This window comes from Entelurus aequoreus, linkage group LG03 (genome assembly GCF_033978785.1).
Source record: "Entelurus aequoreus isolate RoL-2023_Sb linkage group LG03, RoL_Eaeq_v1.1, whole genome shotgun sequence".
NCBI classification, from domain to species: domain Eukaryota; kingdom Metazoa; phylum Chordata; class Actinopteri; order Syngnathiformes; family Syngnathidae; genus Entelurus; species Entelurus aequoreus.
In genome coordinates, this window is record NC_084733.1 from 53,820,993 (window position 1) to 53,839,530 (window position 18,538).

The window sequence follows — 18,538 nt, forward strand, 5'->3', positions numbered from 1 at the left end:
TTCTGTCAGTCGACTCTGTATGGAAGCGCTAAAAACTACAACAAAGATGACAGGGAGAAGACGCAGTCCAAGTAATCGCCTTTGTTCATCCATTACACCACATACTGCTGCCATACTGGTTCATGGCTTTGTCACCTCTCCCCTGGACTACTGCAACTCTCTCCTGTTTGGTCTCCCTCACAAGTCACTTTATAAACTTCAGCTTCTCCAGAACGTTCCCTAAGATCCTTGTCATCCGTCCATCTCACCGTCACCTTTATATAAAATCTCCACCATGGGGGCCCGAGCCTTCAGCCGCTCAGCCCCTCATCACTACCACTAGACCTTTGCAATATGGACTCAATTTCCCTCTTCAATTCAACACTCAAAACTGCTTATTTACTGTAAAGGTTTTCTATCTTTGTTGTTGTTGTTTTTATCCGATTCATTTTATTGTTTTGTTTTTGTACAGTGTCCTTGAGTGCCTATAAAGGCACCTTATAAGTAAAATGCATTATTAACATTATTATTATAGTGGAGGCACGTAAATAAGACTACCCACAAAGCGGCGCACCTGTCTCGGAAGTTTACAGAATTCCTTTGATTTAATTCTTGGTTTGTGCTCTGCCATGCACTGTCAAGTGTGGGGCCATGTATATAAGGACAAGTGTGTGCCTTTCCAAATCACGTCTAATCAACTGAATTTACCACATGTGGAGTACAATTAAAGGCCTACTGAAATCCACTACTACCGACCACACAGTCTGATAGTTTATATATCAATAATGAAATCTTAACATTGCAACATATGCCAATACGGCCGGGTTAGATTACTAAAGTGCAATTTTAAAATTCCCGCGAAATATCCTGCTGAAAACGTCTCTGTATGATGACGCCTGCGCGTGACGTCACGGATTGTAGAGGACATTTTGGGACAGCATTGTGGCCAGCTATTAAGTCGTCTGTTTTCATCACAAAATTCCACAGTATTCTGGACATCTGTGTTGGTGAATATTTTGCAATTTGTTCAATGAACAATGGAGACAGCAAAAAAGAAAGCTGTAGGTGGGAAGTAGGTATATTTCGGCCGGCTGCAGCAACACAAACACGTAGCCGATGATTCATTGTTTACATTCCCGAAAGATGACAGTCAAGCTTTACCATTGGCCTGTGGAGAACTGGGACAACAGAGACTCTTACCAGGAGGACTTTGAGTTGGATATGCAGACGCGGTACCGTGAATACGCATGAGCTGCGGCTTCCAAACATATGATCGCTTGCCCGTACGTGCGTGCTGCTATGTGCATGTCACGTACGTAACTTTGGGGACTTTGGGGAAATATATGTGCTGTATGAACTTTGGGGAGGTGAACGGTACTTTGGGCTGTGGGATTGAGTGTGTTGTGCGAGTGTTTGATTTGTATTGGCGGGTTATATGGACGGGAGGGGGGAGGTGTTTGTTATGCGGGATTCATTTGTGGCATATTAAATATAAGCCTGGTTGTGTTGTGGCTAATAGAGTATATATATGTCTTGTGTTTATTTACTGTTTTAGTCATTCCCAGCTGAATATAAGGTCCCACCCGCCTCTCACAGCATCTTCCCTATCTGAATCGCTGCCCTCTAGTCCTTCACTCTCACTTTCCTCATCCACGAATCTTTCATCCTCGCTCAAATTAATGGGGAAATTGTCGCTTTCTCGGTCCGAATTGCTCTCGCTGCTGGTGGCCATGATTGTAAACAATGTGCGGATGTGAGGAGCTCCACAACCTGTGACATCACGCGCATATCGTCTGCTACTTCCAGTACAGGCAAGGCTTTTTTATCAGCGACCAAAAGTTGCAAACTTTATCGTCAATGTTCTCTACCAAATCCTTTCAGCAAAAATATGGCAATATCGCAAAATTATAAAGTATGACACATAGAATGGACCTGCTATCCCCGTTTAAATAAGAAAATCGCATTTCAGACGGCCTTTAAGCAGAAGGAACACCTCAGGAATGAGCAGTTCAAACAGGACGCCCCTGAGCTCACTTTTGAGCACCATGGAAAAGGCTGTGAATACTTTTGTAGATGTGATTCCTTAGTTTATTTTTATTTTTAATACATTTGCAAAAAATCTTTATAAAATGTTTTCACATTGTCATTATGTGGTATTGTGTGGACCAAAATGAATTTAGTCCTTTTTGGTTTAAGTCTGTAATAACATAACAAAATGTAGAAAAAGTGAAGCGCTGTGAATACTTTCTGGATACACTGTACATCTTACCAGGCACTCGGTTACAATAGTTTACAACTTGGAGAGCTTTATTACTCACTTATTTGTGACAAAAAGCATTGTTCTCTTCAACAGCTCTGCATCCTACAGGTAGCAATGCTGCTCCTGATTGGTCCTGTTGTAGAACAGCTAATTTGGCGTCATGAATTGAAACTTAGGCAAAAAAACCTTGAGTAAAAACCTTGTTTTTTCTAGCCATCTTCTCTTATGTGTTTTATTTTTATATGAAACTTTATAAACATCCGCAAAAAGTGTTTCGGAACATCTTCTGCCATCTAGTCTGTACTTGCGCAGTAACATGGAATAGTCCATAGCCTGAATAGGGTGGGGGAGCTGTTGAACAATCATGATTGATTGAGCATTTTGGTGTATTTTTAAGCTCACAAATTAAGACCAAAATAAATAAATAAATACGTTTTTTGAATATAATGTATCTTTATTAATAGTTTTTATGAGATGTTTGGGGGCCCCGTGTGATTGCCTGGGTTTGCCTAATGGTAAATTTGCCCCTGACTACAGTCTTTCACAAATAACTACTCACCTGATCTAAAGATTTTAAATACAGTATTTAGGCATTATTGGTATTCATTTAAAAATAAATTTCCTTAATAAGTGTACAGAGTTTGTTTCAATATAAATACATTTTTAATTTACATATTTTTTAAATTAATTTAAAGGGACGGCGTGGCGAAGTTGATAGAATTTAGTCCTTTTTGGTTTAAGTCTGTAATAACATAACAAAATGTAGAAAAAGTGAAGCGCTGTGAATACTTTCTGGATACACTGTACATCTTACCAGGCATTCGGTTACAATAGTTTATAACTTGGAGAGCTTTATTACTCACTTATTTGTGACAAAAAGCATTGTTCTCTTCAACAGCTCTGCATCCTACAGGTAACAATGCTGCTCCTGATTGGTCCTGTTGTAGAACAGCTAATTTGGCGTCATAAATTGAAACTTAGGCAAAAAAACCTTGAGTAAAAACCTTGTTTTTTCTAGCCATCTTCTCTTATGTGTTTTATTTTTATATGAAACTTTATAAACATCCGCAAAAAGTGTTTCGGAACATCTTCTGCCATCTAGTCTGTACTTGCGCAGTAACATGGAATAGTCCATAGCCTGAATAGGGTGGGGGAGCTGTTGAACAATCATGATTGATTGAGCATTTTGGTGTATTTTTAAGCTCACAAATTAAGACCAAAATAAATAAATAAATAAGTTTTTTGAATATAATGTATCTTTATTAATAGTTTTTATGAGATGTTTGGGGGCCCCGTGTGATTGCCTGGGTTTGCCTAATGGTAAATTTGCCCCTGACTACAGTCTTTCACAAATAACTACTCACCTGATCTAAAGATTTTAAATACAGTATTTAGGCATTATTGGTATTCATTTAAAAGTAAACTTCCTTAATAAGTGTACAGAGTTTGTTTCAATATAAATACATTTTTATTTACATATTTTTTAAATTAATTTAAAGGGACGGCGTGGCGAAGTTGATAGAGTGGCCGTGCCAGCAATCGGAGAGTTGCTGGTTACTGGGGTTCAATCCCCACCGTCTACCATCCTAGTCACGTCCGTTGTGTCCTTGGGCAAGACACTTCACCCTTGCTCCTGATGGGTGCTGGTTAGCGCCTTGCATGGCTGCTCGCGCCATCAGTGTGTGAATGTGTGTGTGAATGGGTGAATGTGGAAATACTGTCAAAGCGCTTTGAGTACCTTGAAGGTAGAAAAGCGCTATACAAGTATAACCCATTTATCATTATATTTTTAATTTTCTTAATTTTATTTTTAGATCCTGCAATTTGCCGCCCTCCAACATACTGCGCCACAGGCTGCTGTCCTACTCATGAACCTTATGATTTACCGCTTTGGCATTGTTTAACACGAGTATGTACGAATATTTATAAGTAAAAAAAGAAGCAAACCATCAGAAGTCCACCTTAAAGGGGAACTGCATTTTTTTTTAAAATTTTGCCTATCGTTCACAAATATTATAAGAGACATGACGATGGATGTTATTTTTTTATAATTTTTTGCATTCTAAATATAAAATAAATGCGATCAAAAGTCATCTTGAAATGGCCTATGGGAGCCGTGCAATTCCGCCTAGAAAGCCCTTAAAAAAACATCCAAATACCTCCATTAGGGTCTTATATACATGATGTAAGTGTATACTGTATGAAATGTAGTAACGGACATATTTAAATTTGATCATTTTGATAATTTTAAGCATACGTAGCGTATTAATTTCTAAAACTTATCACAATGTTTGCTTTATTTGTCTTTATTACTGATTTCAGCTCATTGCAGACTTTATGAGAGCTAACAAACTTAATAAAACATCACTTTCTGTACAAAGTCTGCTGTCATTAGGATGCCGACTGCTAGGACGTTCATATAGTACCATTTAGGTGAAGAATTACCATAATCCTCACATGGAAACAGGGTGGAGGGCGCTGGAATTGGGGTGAGACCAAGCATTTTTTTGTGTCATTCTTGCCATTTCCAGGTCTTAAATGGCTGTCAATGTGTACCAACTTGTCGGAATACGTCCTCAGACAACTTCTGTCCAGGTGACATGCATAATTTATTATCTACAACAAACTTCCAGGGAGAAAGGAAGTGAGGAAACACCTTGCCAGTCGATCATGTCAAAATTGCACACAGGTTTGTGATCATAGCACCGCTATAAATCGTTTATCTACGTTAGCACTTATAATAACAATATCACTAATACTTCGTTAACGTTCAAATCATGAAATGTAAATGGAGTAGTGTTGGCGGTTTTGAATGGTTATTTATTGGATTTTTATGGGCGCGATAGAGGACTTCCCATTGGCTCCACTGTATGCAGACTTTTTTTACAAGTTAGAATGCATAAGAAAAAAAATCCATCTGTCGTCATGTCTTTCATAATGATTGTCAACGATAGGCAAAATTTCAAAAAAAGTGCAGCCCCCCTTTGAGCAGAAATAAATAAATAAAAAAACAGGTTGAGACCCCCCCATTACACACTCACGCTTTTGTAGCTTAGCTTGACATGTCTTAGTTATTTTAAGAACACCCTTTCTCGTCACAGCTATTTCACACACACTCACAGCCACAATGGTCGAGGCAGATGGCCTCCGCATGCTAGGTCTTTGTTTTTTTTTCAGATTGTCTTACTGGATGAGTGACATTTTTTTTCTCTCCCAAGTAAATGGTAAATGGGTTATACTTGTATAGTGCTTTTCTACCTTCAAGATACTCAAAGCGCTTTGACACTATTTCCACATTCACCCATTCACACACACATTCACATACTGATGGAGGGAGCAGCCATGCAAGGCCCTAACCACAACCCATTAGGAGCAAGGGAGAAGTGTCTTGCCCAAGGACACAACAGACGTGACTAGGATAACGGAAGCCGGGGATCAAACCAGGATCCCTCAGGTTGCTGGCATGGCTGCTCTACCAACCGTGTTGTGTGTGGCCATGTTTATGTTCCAGAGCTCTTTGGTGTTTGAATCGGAACTCATGTTTGGTCAATTCTATGTTTCTAGTTTTGGGGGAAGCCCTATTTTGTTTCAGCATGACTGTGCCACAGTGCACAAGACAAAGTCCATAAAAAGATATGGTTTGGTTTGGAAAGAGACGAGAGCTCGTACCTCAAACCCATCAAACACCTTTGGGTTGAACTAGAATACAAGATGACCTCGGACTTCTCTAAGGTCCAACATCAGGGATTTCTGATGTAAAAAAATTATTTTCTGAATTCCCACAGACAAATTGTCAATAGAGTGGAAGCTGGGTATTTTGTTTTGTACGTGTAAATGTCAGGTGTGCTTTAGACTTTGGTCCACAAAGTATACACACAAAGCCTCATCATTCATGCAAAACTGACATTCGAGCAGCAGGTAGCAAGTGTAAAATCTGGTTGCCCCTCGCCTTACAGGTTTAAATATAACCTCCTATATAACCAGTGGCAGCTGCATCAGTGCAAAGCTCCTAAAGCTGACAAGTCCTTTTTCTGCCGGGCTGGGCTTGCCTGGGTTGTCGAGGCCATCCTAAACAGGGCCACACCAGGGGCAGGGGCAGAGGTGTGAATGCCCACATGCGCTCGTGCCAATCACAGCTGACGGTACTCTTTGCCCCCAGAACTGACCCCCGCTCCTAAAACGCCTGCACTGATCAACCTATGTTCCAAGAATTCTGCAAAAAAACAATAAAGTATGTACCTAAATTAATCTAAAATATTAGGAAAACTATGTACAACTCATATTGAATGAGTAGAGATACCGACTGGCAGTTTTAAGGGGGAGGGGTATATAATGACAAGTTCTCAGGCAGAACAGGTTGGGCCAGTCTGCCAGAGAAAGCTCAGCTCAGCCCTACTCTTACAAGTGTGTCTCCCAATCAGAGGTCACAGTAGAGGACAATTTAACAAAGAAAAACAAACCTGAGCGAACAGAGAGTGATTGTTTGTTTTTCTAATAAAGTCAAGTCCCATCATGTCAGTAGAACAATGCCAGACAGGGCCCGAGGATATTTAAATCAGCTACACATCTATGTTTGGGGATAAACTTGTCACCCACATTCGTCTGTCTGCATATGTGCATTGCGTGTGTTGCCTACTGCTTCCATCGGATGCTCATGGTGGCCACGTCAAATATGTCAGCTGCTCTGCCACCTGTGACAAGTGGATCAAGCCATACTGGTGCGGGAACCTTTCATTTAAGATGCTGCTGAAAGCTGCTCTAGAGCAAAGAGATTCCCCATCGGTCAAACTCTTTGAGGAATGGGACAAAGCAGCCGAGGACAACTCCCTAACCCCAAATAAACCATTTTCTTGGCACAAACAAAGTCACCATAAATATAATCTGAAGCTAGATGCCATAAATAAAGCATTGCACAAACATGTAATTTATATGTTAATGATCATAAATTAAGGTCTACGAACAGGTGCCAAGAGTGAGGATAGTGACTGGTCTTATGTGTCAGACAAAAACAAGCAACCTGTTTAAACATGGGACAACCTGGCTCGCTTCCATGCAGATATTTTTTGATATCGGTTGACAAATGATTCTTAAAAGGATGTTTACTCAGACTAGGCAGTTTGTATGCTCTTGTGCATTCAGTTGCACACCATTCTATGTGTGTCTTCAAAAGTGCCAGTACAAAGTGACGGATTAGCACGTGATTTCCAAGCCATTCCTGAGGCAAGACCAAGCACCTCCCAAGCCTGACGTTGCATCTGGGCCCAGACAACTTTTTATTTGGATTGGTCTAACTTCATCAAGCATCCATTTAACAGCATTCAAATAGAATAGTTGTTATGCACAAGTTCCCAAAGCAATAGGCTTAGATGTTTGCTTGTATGTTCCCAGTCAACATGACACAGCAGCTGCATTACATGCAACATTAGAGCACTCTTTAAATAAAGACTGGTGCATCCACATCCTAACGGATTGGCAGGCTCAAACACAAGCAGATATGTCATTCCACTAATGATAGCTAACCTTGGCTTGGGAGAAGTGGCATGCTAAAGTGATGCATGTGGCTGGGATAGTGATGCCATGAATTTCTACTTTCTACTTATGTGACAGATGAACTTGCACATCAACACAGTTGGTATAAACTTGGAGGCCAACTGTTGATTCATCTCGATCACTGTCCGCTTTTCCTTATACTGAAACATTATTCAGTCCCGCCAGGATTTCACAGGTTTGTTTTAAATGATTTTCGCACCCTAAAATGCCTGATTTTGCAGTATTTTTAAAAGGTTTCTGCAAAAGATGCAGTGTTTCAAGGGGGACCTATTATGCAAAACCAACGTTTCTTACCTATTGGTACCTGCTGTTGTGTATTTAGGATCTGCATAAGTCACAAAAATGTTAAAGTACCAATTGAGTTGAAAAGCAAGTTGCCTCTATATTGAAGCTAGTTTCCAATATGTCTGAATTATCAATCAATCAATCAATCAATGTTTATTTATATAGCCCTAAATCACAAGTGTCTCAAAGGGCTGCACAAGCCACAACGACATCCTCGGTTCAGATCCCACACAAGGGCAAGAAAAAACTCACAACCCAGTGGGATGTCAATGAGAATGACTATGAGAAACCTTGGAGAGGACCGCAAATGTGGGTGACCCCACGCCCTTCTAGGGGAGACCGAATGCAATGGATGTTGAGTGGGTCTAGCATAATATTGTGAAAGTCCAGTCCATAGTGGATCTAACATAATAGTGAGAGTCCAGTCCATAGTGGGGCCAGCAGGAAACCATCCCGAGCGGAGACGGGTCAGCAGCGCAGAGATGTCCCCAACTGATGCACAGGCGAGCGGTCCACCCCGGGTCCCGATTCTGGACAGCCAGCACTTCATCCATGGCCACTGGACCTGTGCCCCCCCCCCCTTCCACAAGGGAGAGGGGGGTAGAGCAGAAAAGGTAGACGCGGGGAATAGACCCAGCAGGCCCCAACCAAGACAGGCACACGGAAGGGATGGACGGTGGGACCCAGGAGCTCCAGACACCAGACGCCCAGCTCGGATGCAGTAGCCTGAGGCGCCGACCCCCACCTGACAAGCAGGCCCAGAGCGTACCCCCAGAAATATATATATATGTGTGTGTATATATATATATACTACCATTCAAAAGTTTGGGGTCACCCAAACAATTTTGTGGAATAGCCTTCATTTCTAAGAACAAGAATAGACTGTCGAGTTTCAGATGAAAGTTCTCTTTTTCTGGCCATTTTGAGCGTTTAATTGACCCCACAAAGGTGATGCTTCAGAAACTCAATCTGCTCAAAGGAAGGTCAATTTTGTAGCTTCTGTAACGAGCTAAACTGTTTTCAGATGTGTGAACATGATTGCACAAGGGTTTTCTAATCATCAATTAGCCTTCTGAGCCAATGAGCAAACACATTGTACCATTAGAACACTGGAGTGATAGTTGCTGGAAATGGGCCTCTATACACCTATGTAGATATTGCACCAACAACCAGACATTTGCAGCTAGAATAGTCATTTACCACATTAGCAATGTATAGAGTGTATTTCTTTAAAGTTAAGACTAGTTTAAAGTTATCTTCATTTAAAAGTACATTGCTTTTCCTACAAAAATAAGGACATTTCAATGTGACCCCAAACTTTTGAACGGTACGTATATATATACACACACACACACATATATATATACATACACACATACAGTATATATACATATATATAAGCACGCACATACATATACCCATACATGCGGACACATATACAAACCCTGTTTCCATATGAGTTGTGAAATTGTGTTAGATGTAAATATAAACGGAATACAATGATTTGCAAATCATTTTCAACCCATATTCAGTTGAATATGCTACAAAGACAACATATTTGATGTTCAAACTGATAAACATTTTTTTTTTGCAAATAATCATTAACTTTAGAATTTGATGCCAGCAACATGTGACAAAGAAGTTGGGAAACGTGGCAATACATACTGATAAAGTTGAAGAATGCTCATCAAACACTTATTTGGAACATCCCACAGGTGAACAGGCAAATTGGGAACAGGTGGGTGCCATGATTGGGTATAAAAGTAGATTCCATGAAATGCTCAGTCATTCACAAACAAGGATGGGGCGAGGGTCACCACTTTGTCAACAAATGCTTGAGCAGATTGTTGAACAGTTTAAGAAAAACCTTTCTCAACCAGCTATTGCAAGGAATTTAGGGATTTCCCCATCTACGGTCCGTAATATCATCAAAGGGTTCAGAGAATCTGGAGAAATCACTGCACCTAAGCAGCTAAGCCCGTGACCTTCGATCGCTCAGGCTGTACTGCAAAACAAGCGACATCAGTGTGTAAAGGATATCACCACATGGGCTCAGGAACATTTCAGAAACCCACTGTCAGTAACTACAGTTGGTCGCTACATCTGTAAGTGCAAGTTAAAACTCTCCTATGCAAGGCGAAAACTGTTTATCAACAACACCCAGAAACGCTGTTGACTTTGCTGGGCCTGAGCTCATCTAAGATGGACTGATACAAAGTGGAAAAGTGTTCTGTGGTCTGACGAGTCCACATTTGAAATTGTTTTTGGAAACTGTGGACGTCGTGTCCTCCGGACCAAAGAGCAAAAGAAGCATCCGGATTGTTATAGGCTCAAAGTTGAAAAGCCAGCATCTGTGATGGTATGGGGGTGTATTAGTGCCCAAGACATGGGCGCTAATTCATCTACATCTGTGAAGGCGCCATTAATGCTGAAAGGTACATACAGGTTTTGGAGCAACATATGTTGCCATCAAAGCAACGTTACCATGGACGCCCCTGCTTATTTCAGCAAGACAATGCCAAGCCACGTGTTACATCGACGTGGCTTCATAGTAAAAGAGTGCGGGTACTAGACTGGCCTGCCTGTAGTCCAGACCTGTCTCCCATTGAAAATGTGTGGCGCATTATGAAGCCTAAAATACCACAACGGAGACCCCCGGACTGTTGAACAACTTAAGCTGTACATCAAGCAAGAATGGGAAAGAATTCCACCTGAGAAGCTTAAAAAATGTGTCTCCTCAGTTCCCAAACGTTTACGGAGTGTTGTTAAAAGGAAAGGCCATGTAACACAGTGGTGAACATGCCCTTTCCCAACTACTTTGGCATGTGTTGCAGCCATGAAATTCTAAGTTAATTATTATTTGCAAAAAATTAATAAAGTTTATGAGTTTGAACATCAAATATCTTGTCTTTGTAGTGCATTCAATTGAATTTGGGTTGAAAAGGATTTGCAAATCATTGTATTCCGTCTATATTTACATCTAACACAATTTCCCAACTCATATGGAAACGGGGTTTGTACATACATACACCTTCATACACACATTTACATACCTACATCCATCCATCCATCCATATACACACACACACACACACACACACACACACACGTATATACACTAACAAATCCATACACAGGCCGGCGGGACAGCGATCAAGCCCCGGCACCCACAGCCCACTGAGAACCAGCCGATCACCTCCCCCAAGCCCCACAGGTCCGGCTGCGCACCCCTGCAACCCAGGGACAACCCCCGACAAGCCCGCCCCAGACGACGGCACAACACCGGGCGTGAAGGGCAGCGCGGCAGGGCGCAGGGGCATCCCAGGCCTACACCCGACAAGCCAACCAACACGACAATAAACGAATATGAAGCCGGCAAGTTTGCCAGCTCCGACAACCACCACATGCACGAGCTGCCACTAGTCACAACATCGCGCCACCCCCCCACCGGACCCAGCAGCCACGGGCGCCCACACCACAAACAAACGGCAGCAGAAACAGCAGCTGCAATACCCCCAGACAGCCAGCACCCCTTGATCAAATCAAAGCGATCGAAAAAACCGCGACCGGCAACCACACGCCAACAGGATCATGGAGACCAGCCAGCGCCAGCCCGCCAGTCAGCCCAAACGCCAACATGTAAACCAGAGAGACATTAACACCTCCCCCACCAAAAGACTCCGCCCCCCCAACCCAAACCCGTACAAACACACCACCGCCCCATTGTAGTCCAGCATTGTAGTCCAGCACTGTAGTCCAGCACTGTAGTCAATAAGCTCTGTCAGGCTTGCTACTGACAGTTCGGTCATGTTTGTGTTTTCCTGTGTTTGGTGTTTTAGTTCCTGTCCAGCACTTTTATTTCTAGTTTCTACTTTTTGTTTTGTCTGTTGTCATGCAGTGACTTTATTCCTGCCTCTGAGCGTGGTTTGCCTTCCCTGCTCTTAATTAGCGATCAGTGGACACACCTGTCCCTGATTGCTAATCAAGAGGGTTTATAGTCCAGTGTCAGCTGCCTCTTGATGCTGGATCATTGTACTTGTTAGTCTGCTTCCTGTGCACACCATCTGCTGTCTCTGCATCCTTGGGGTCAAGTTGCAAAGCAACACTCACCAAACCTTGACAAGCTCCTTCTTTTTCTCTATCCTATTGGCTCATGCATGCACATAGCGTATCGTTCTAACTTAATAGGTCAGTAGACTCACTATGGAAGTGCTAAAATCTACAACAACGATGGCAGGGAAAAGATGCTGTTCTATCCATATTCTTCCGCTTATCTGAGGCCAGGTCGCGGGCGCAGCAGCCTAAGTATGGAAGCCCGGACTTCTCTCTCCCCAGCTACTTTGTCCAGCTCCTCACTGGGTATCCCGAGGCGCTCTCAGGCCAGCCTGTATCCTAAACACCTCCCCAGGGAGGCGTCCGGGGCTTCCTGACTAGATGCCCATCCACCTCATCTAGCTCCTCTCGATGTGGAGAAGCAGCGGCTTTACTTTGAGCTCCTCCCGAATTCAAAGCTTCTCACCCTATCTCTAAGGGAGAGCCTCGCCACCCGACGGAGAAGACTAATTCCGGCCGCTTGTACCCGTGATCTTGTCTTTTCGGTCACAACCCAAAGCTCATGACCAAAGCTAAGGATAGGGACATAGATCGGCCAGTAAACTGAGAGATTTGCCTTCCGGCTCAGCTCCTTCTTCACAACTACGGATCAATGCAGGGTCCGCATCACTGCAGACGCCACACCGATCCGCCTGTCGATCTCACGATCCACTCTTTCCTCACTCGTGAACAAGACTCAGAGGTACGTGAACTCCTCCACTTCGGGCAGGATCTCTTTCCCAAACCAGAGATGGCACTCTACCCTTTTCCGAGCAAGAACCATGGACTCTGACTTGGAGGTGCTGATTCTCATCCCAGTCGCTTCACACTCGGCTGCGAACCAGATAGCTAAAGATCCTGGCCGGATGAACCCATCAGGACCACATCCTCTGCAAAAAGCAGATACCTAATACTATAGCCACCAAACCGGATCCCCTCAATGCCCTGACTGTGCCTAGAAATTCTGTCCATAAAAGTTATGAACAAAATGGGTGACAAAAGGCAGCCCTGGCGAAGTCCAACCCTCACTGGAAATGGATCCGACTTACTGCCGGTAATGCGGACCAAGCGCTGATACCGATTATACAGGGAGTGGACCGCCACAATCAGATGATCCAATAGCCCATACTCTCTGAGCACTCCCCACAAGACTTACTGAGGGACACGGTCAAAGGCCTTCTTCAAGTCCACAAAGCACATGTAGACTGGTTGGGCAAACTACAATGCACCCTCGAGAACCCTGCCGAGAGTAAAGAGCTGGTCCGCAGTTCCACGAGCAGGACAAAAACACACGTCTCCTCCTGAATCCGAGGTATCGACTATCCGGCGTAGCCTCCTCTCCAGTACATCTCAATAGACCTCACCGGGAAGGCTGAGGAAATTGATCCTACGATAGTTGGAACACACCCTCCGTTTCCCTTCTTAAAGAGAGGAACCGCCACCCCGGTCTGCCATTCCGGAGGTACTGCCTCTGATGTCCATGCAATGCTGCAGAATCTTGTCAACCAAGACAGCCCCACAGCATCCATAGCCTAAAGGAACTCCAGGCGAAACTCATCCACCCCTGGGGCCTTGCCACCGAGGAGCATTTTAACTACCTCGGCAACCTCAGCCCCAGAAATAGGAGAGCCCACCACAGACCCCCCCAGGCACTGTTTCTTCATAGGAAGATTTATAGGTGGGATTGAGGAGGTCTTTGAAGTATTCCCTCCACCGATCAGCAACGTCCTGAGTCGAGGTCAGCAGCACACTATCCTCACCATACACCAGACCTGGGCATTCTGCGGCCCGCGGGCCGCATCCGGCCCTTTGTACGTCCCTGTCCGGCCCGCGTGAGGCCAATCATAAATTACAAAATACATTTAAAAAAGTATCTATCTCGAGTGTGCAATACAACGGTGCTGCTTTTGTTTTGAAAAGCGTTATTTGTATGACTTCCGTGTGGACGTATGCTCGTGCGCGCAGCTGCAATCACAAGTTACAAAATACATTTAAAAAAACATCTATGTCGTGCGTGCAATACAACTGTGCTGCTTTTATTTTGAAAAGTGTTATTTATGGGCGGTCCGCCCGGTTATCCCCGAGACGCTAAAAAAAGAAAAGGTGATGACGAATGGCGTGTTTTCATCAAGACATGGACTGCCAAGTAAAGGTAAAGCCGTGTGGATGGATGGATGTTGCTGTGTTTAAAGAATATAGTGTAACGACCTGCTGAAGTTGTTGTCTTCTTGAGTTGCGTAAATGAGGAGTGAGGATATGTGCGTGTGGAAGGAACGAGATAAGTTGAGCTGTGTTACTATAGGTTGCTCAATAAAAGTTTAAAAAGAGCGTCAGACTTGGTGTGCACTTCTTCTGGATGCTACAATTGGTGGCAGAAGTAAAACTTTGCGCATACTGCACTGCTTAATTGTGTGCGCAGCCTGCTACGTCATCGAGAGGTACGTGCCACGTGAGGAGCTCGCCGCAGAGAGAGAGAGAGAGAGAGAGACAGAGAGAGAGAGAGAGAAAGGAAGGAGAGAGGCAGTGTCTACAGAGAGAGAGAGAGAGAGAGAGAGAGAGAGAGAGAGAAAGGAAGGAGAGAGGCAGTGTCTACAGAGAGAGAGAGAGAGAGAGAGAGAGAGAGAGAGAGAGAGAGAGAGAGAGAGAGAGAGAGAGAGAGAGAGAGAGAAAGGAAGGAGAGAGGCAGTGTCTACAGGTGCAGCGCACGCTGCTCGGCATGGGGGAATTCCGCCCTCAATGAAGACTCCCAGGTTTGATGGCAAGGGGAACTGGGAGGCATTTCATCCCACTTCTGACATCAATTGTAGAGTCCAGAAGAAGTGCACACCAAGTCTGACGCTCTTTTTAAACTTTTATTGAGCAAGCTATACTAACACAGCTCAACTTCTCGTTCTTTCCACACGCACAACTATCCTCACTCCTCATTTCCGCAACAGCAACGCTTCCTCCTTCTTCGCCAATCACCTTACAGGCGCGCTACGTTCACAACAAAGAGGATGCAGGATAAAGTGACAGAAATTGAATTTTTGCATGGTATTATACATCAGGAAGTGTTGTGTAAGAAAGTGTTAAAAATAAAACCATCAAAAGCCATCTGCTTTTGTATAAAGATAAGTTAGGTTAAATGAAAATATTATTATTTTTTATCTTACGGTACATCAAAAATAATTTAAGCAAAATTTAATTGAAATATTGTCGGTGTGGCCCTCCAGCAGTGCTCGGGTTGCTCATGCGGCACCCGGTAAAAATTAATTGCCCACCCCTGCCATACACGGTCTTGACAGTACACTGATTCCCCCTCCTGAGTCGGCGGATGGTGGTCCAGAATCGCTTTGAACCCGTCCGGAGGTCGTTTTCCATGGCTTCGACAAACTCCTCCCTTTTAACACTGAGTGATATCCATCCTGCAATGGCGCCCCATAATACACCTGCTGTGAACCTGTTTTTATGTCTTTATGTTTTATTTATTTATTTTTTATCGTGTTCTGTTTGTGTTGTGTTGTGTTTGCTCGGTTCTCGTATTATCTTTTAACCTGCCCATTGTACAGCACTTTGGCTACCCCTGTGGTAAATTTTAAATGTGCTTTATAAATAAAGTTGATTTGATTTGATTTGATTTGCATTTGAGTGCTGATGGGACAAATAGGGCCTGAACGTGTGATGTGGAAATGCATTGCATTGTGGGTCTTGCTGGACTTTGAATAGCTTATTTACATGGCTGAATACAAGATGCTGTGCTTAAGTTTTGGTTTTTTTTCTTTAACAAGTTCAAAACATTGCGCGAATGTGCAGCATCATTAACTGCTTCATTCCTGATCATGATCACTTCAGGAAAAAGAAAGGATTTGGTGAGATTTTTCTCATTTCCAGCGTAAAAGTGAAGCCCAAGAAAGTCGTGTTATAAGCTAATAAAGGGGCCAGAGACTGGAAAGCAGCCGTGAGACTATAAAACATGCCTTTCAATGTCATTACTTGATACATGTTGGTGTGTTCATGGCTTTTTTAGACTTGTATGTTTGAATCCAAGCATATTTTATTCAGTTTCACACCTAGCATTCAGTGGCTGTTAGATTTAGCGTTAACTAAGCTAAGATGCTGCGGGCTATAAACAACATACTGTATTTTGGAAAAAAACATGTCTGTTTACTTTTAGTCTTGGGTAAGCACAAATATGAATATTGTTCCCGGAGAAGGAGCGCAGTGATCAAAGTACTTACAAGTAATAATGGGCTTATTTTTTTAGGGAATCCTGCTTATGAAATGATGCTGGACACCATCACTCCATCTTGAACACAGAGGAGATGAAAGCTGTTGGTTAAGCGCAAATTGAATGTCCCTTAACAGATTTTGCAATCTGAAATTCTTCGCCGGTATAAAAACTTACTCCGTTGACGAGATACATACAAGTTTGGCTTTGACAATTTACAACTTACCCATATCTCTTGTCCATTGGACATGCTCATATACAGTCGTGTTCAAAAGTTTACATACACTTGTGAAGGACATAATCTCATAGCTGTCTTGACTTTCCAATCATTTCTACAACTCTTAAAATCTGAAAAATAAAAAAAAATAAAAAAAATGTTTAATTTCCCCTCGGGGATTAATAAAGTATTTCTGATTTCTGATAATTTTTTTGGGATAGAGTGATTGGAGCACATACTTGTTTGTCGCAAAAAAAATTCATGAGGTTTGGTTCTTTTATGAATTTATTATGGGTCTACTGAAAATGTGACAAAATCTGCTGCGTCAAAAGTATACATACAGCAACATACATTATCAATTTTGGCGATGTAGAAAAGTTACAATCAAATCAAATTAGCTTTATGGCATGGCCTCTTAACTTCATGTGAGTGATTATGATTGACGACATTGTTGACTTCTCTGAGCCCATTTAAATAGGGCTCATGTGATGCAGTCATTAGACTCGGTTACAAACGCGACAACGGGAAAGTCAAAGGAACTCAGCACAGACCGGAAAAAACTAATCATTGACTTGAACAAGTCAGGAAAGTCACTTGGAGCCATTTCAAAGCAACTTCAGGTCCCAAGAGCAACTGTGCAGACAATTTTTCGTAAGTATAAAGTGCATGGCACAGTTTTGTCACTGCCACGATCAGGAAGAAAACGCATGCTGCTGCTGATGAGAGAAAATTGGTCAGGATGATCACGAGTCAACCGAGAACCACCAAAAAGCAGGTCTGCAATTAATTGGAAGCTGCTGGAACACAGTTGTCAGTGTCCACACAGTCAAGCGTGTTTTGCATCGCCATGGACTGAGAGGCTACCATGCAAGAAGGAAGCCCTTGCTCCAGATGCGACACCTTAAGGCTCGTCTAAAGTTTGCTGCTGATCACATGGACAAAGATAAGACCTTCTGGGGGAAATTTCTGTGGTCAGATGAAACAAAAATTGAGCTGTTTGGCCACAATACCCAGCAATATGTTTGGAGGAGAAAAGGTGAGGCCTTTAATCCCAGAAACACCATGCCTACCATCAAGCATGGTTGTGGTAGTATTATGCTCTGAGCCTGTTTTGCTGCCAATGGAACTGGTGCTTTACAGAGAGTAAATGGGACAATGCAAAAGGAGGATTACCTCCAAATTCTTCAGGACAACCTAAAATCAAATTGCGGGGAATGGACAACGCTGCAAGACCGCACATAATTTTCAGGAAATTGATTGAATTTACTTTGAATTTTGCAACATAGCGAAATCTTGGAGGTTATTCTTGATTAAGCAGTCAAATTAAAAAATATTAATCAAGGTGCAACTATGTCACTTAGTAAAAGTACCAACATCCTTATTAGGATGGGCACCTTCAAAAACACCCACCCCTATACATTTTCCTGTATTTTGACATCAAATTTGAAAATGTATTCACAAAGAAAAAAAAAAACAGAAAGAAAAACAATCTTGAAATATTAATATTAGTGGAAAAATCTTGGATAACAACAATCAATACCACAATTTAATAATATTTTCTTTGGCCTGTTCCACAACCTTATACATATTAGAAGTTGGCTAAGTAGTTTTAATGTGATCCAATCTTTATATACATTACATGGACATAAGACAGAAACCATCCATGATTTAGTCCATATTTAATTTATAGGGATGTAACTACCAGGTGTCCCAATACTTCCACAAAGAGCGTTTCCTTGACAGAGAGCTTGCATCAATGGCTAACCACAAGCACTAATTGACATCACTGTCACTGATCAGCTTTAGGAAAGACATTTTTGCTGATGTGTTTTCTCCTATTCTTCTTGGAACGCGGGACCGAAACCTAGCAGATAAATGAATTCCAGCAATCGGCAGGAATTTGCCGCTCTGTGCTGAAACTTTACCAAGTCAAACACAAGTCATGCTT

The 18,538-nt window shown here is 42.6% G+C and overlaps 1 protein-coding gene across 2 annotated transcripts in view; it reads right to left on the reverse strand.

Annotated features, from left to right (window-relative positions):
- The window catches only part of mnat1 (MNAT1 component of CDK activating kinase), a 140,644-nt gene that overhangs the window by 54,058 nt on the left and 68,048 nt on the right, over window positions 1-18,538 (reverse strand). The gene's annotated exons all lie outside the window — the stretch shown is intronic.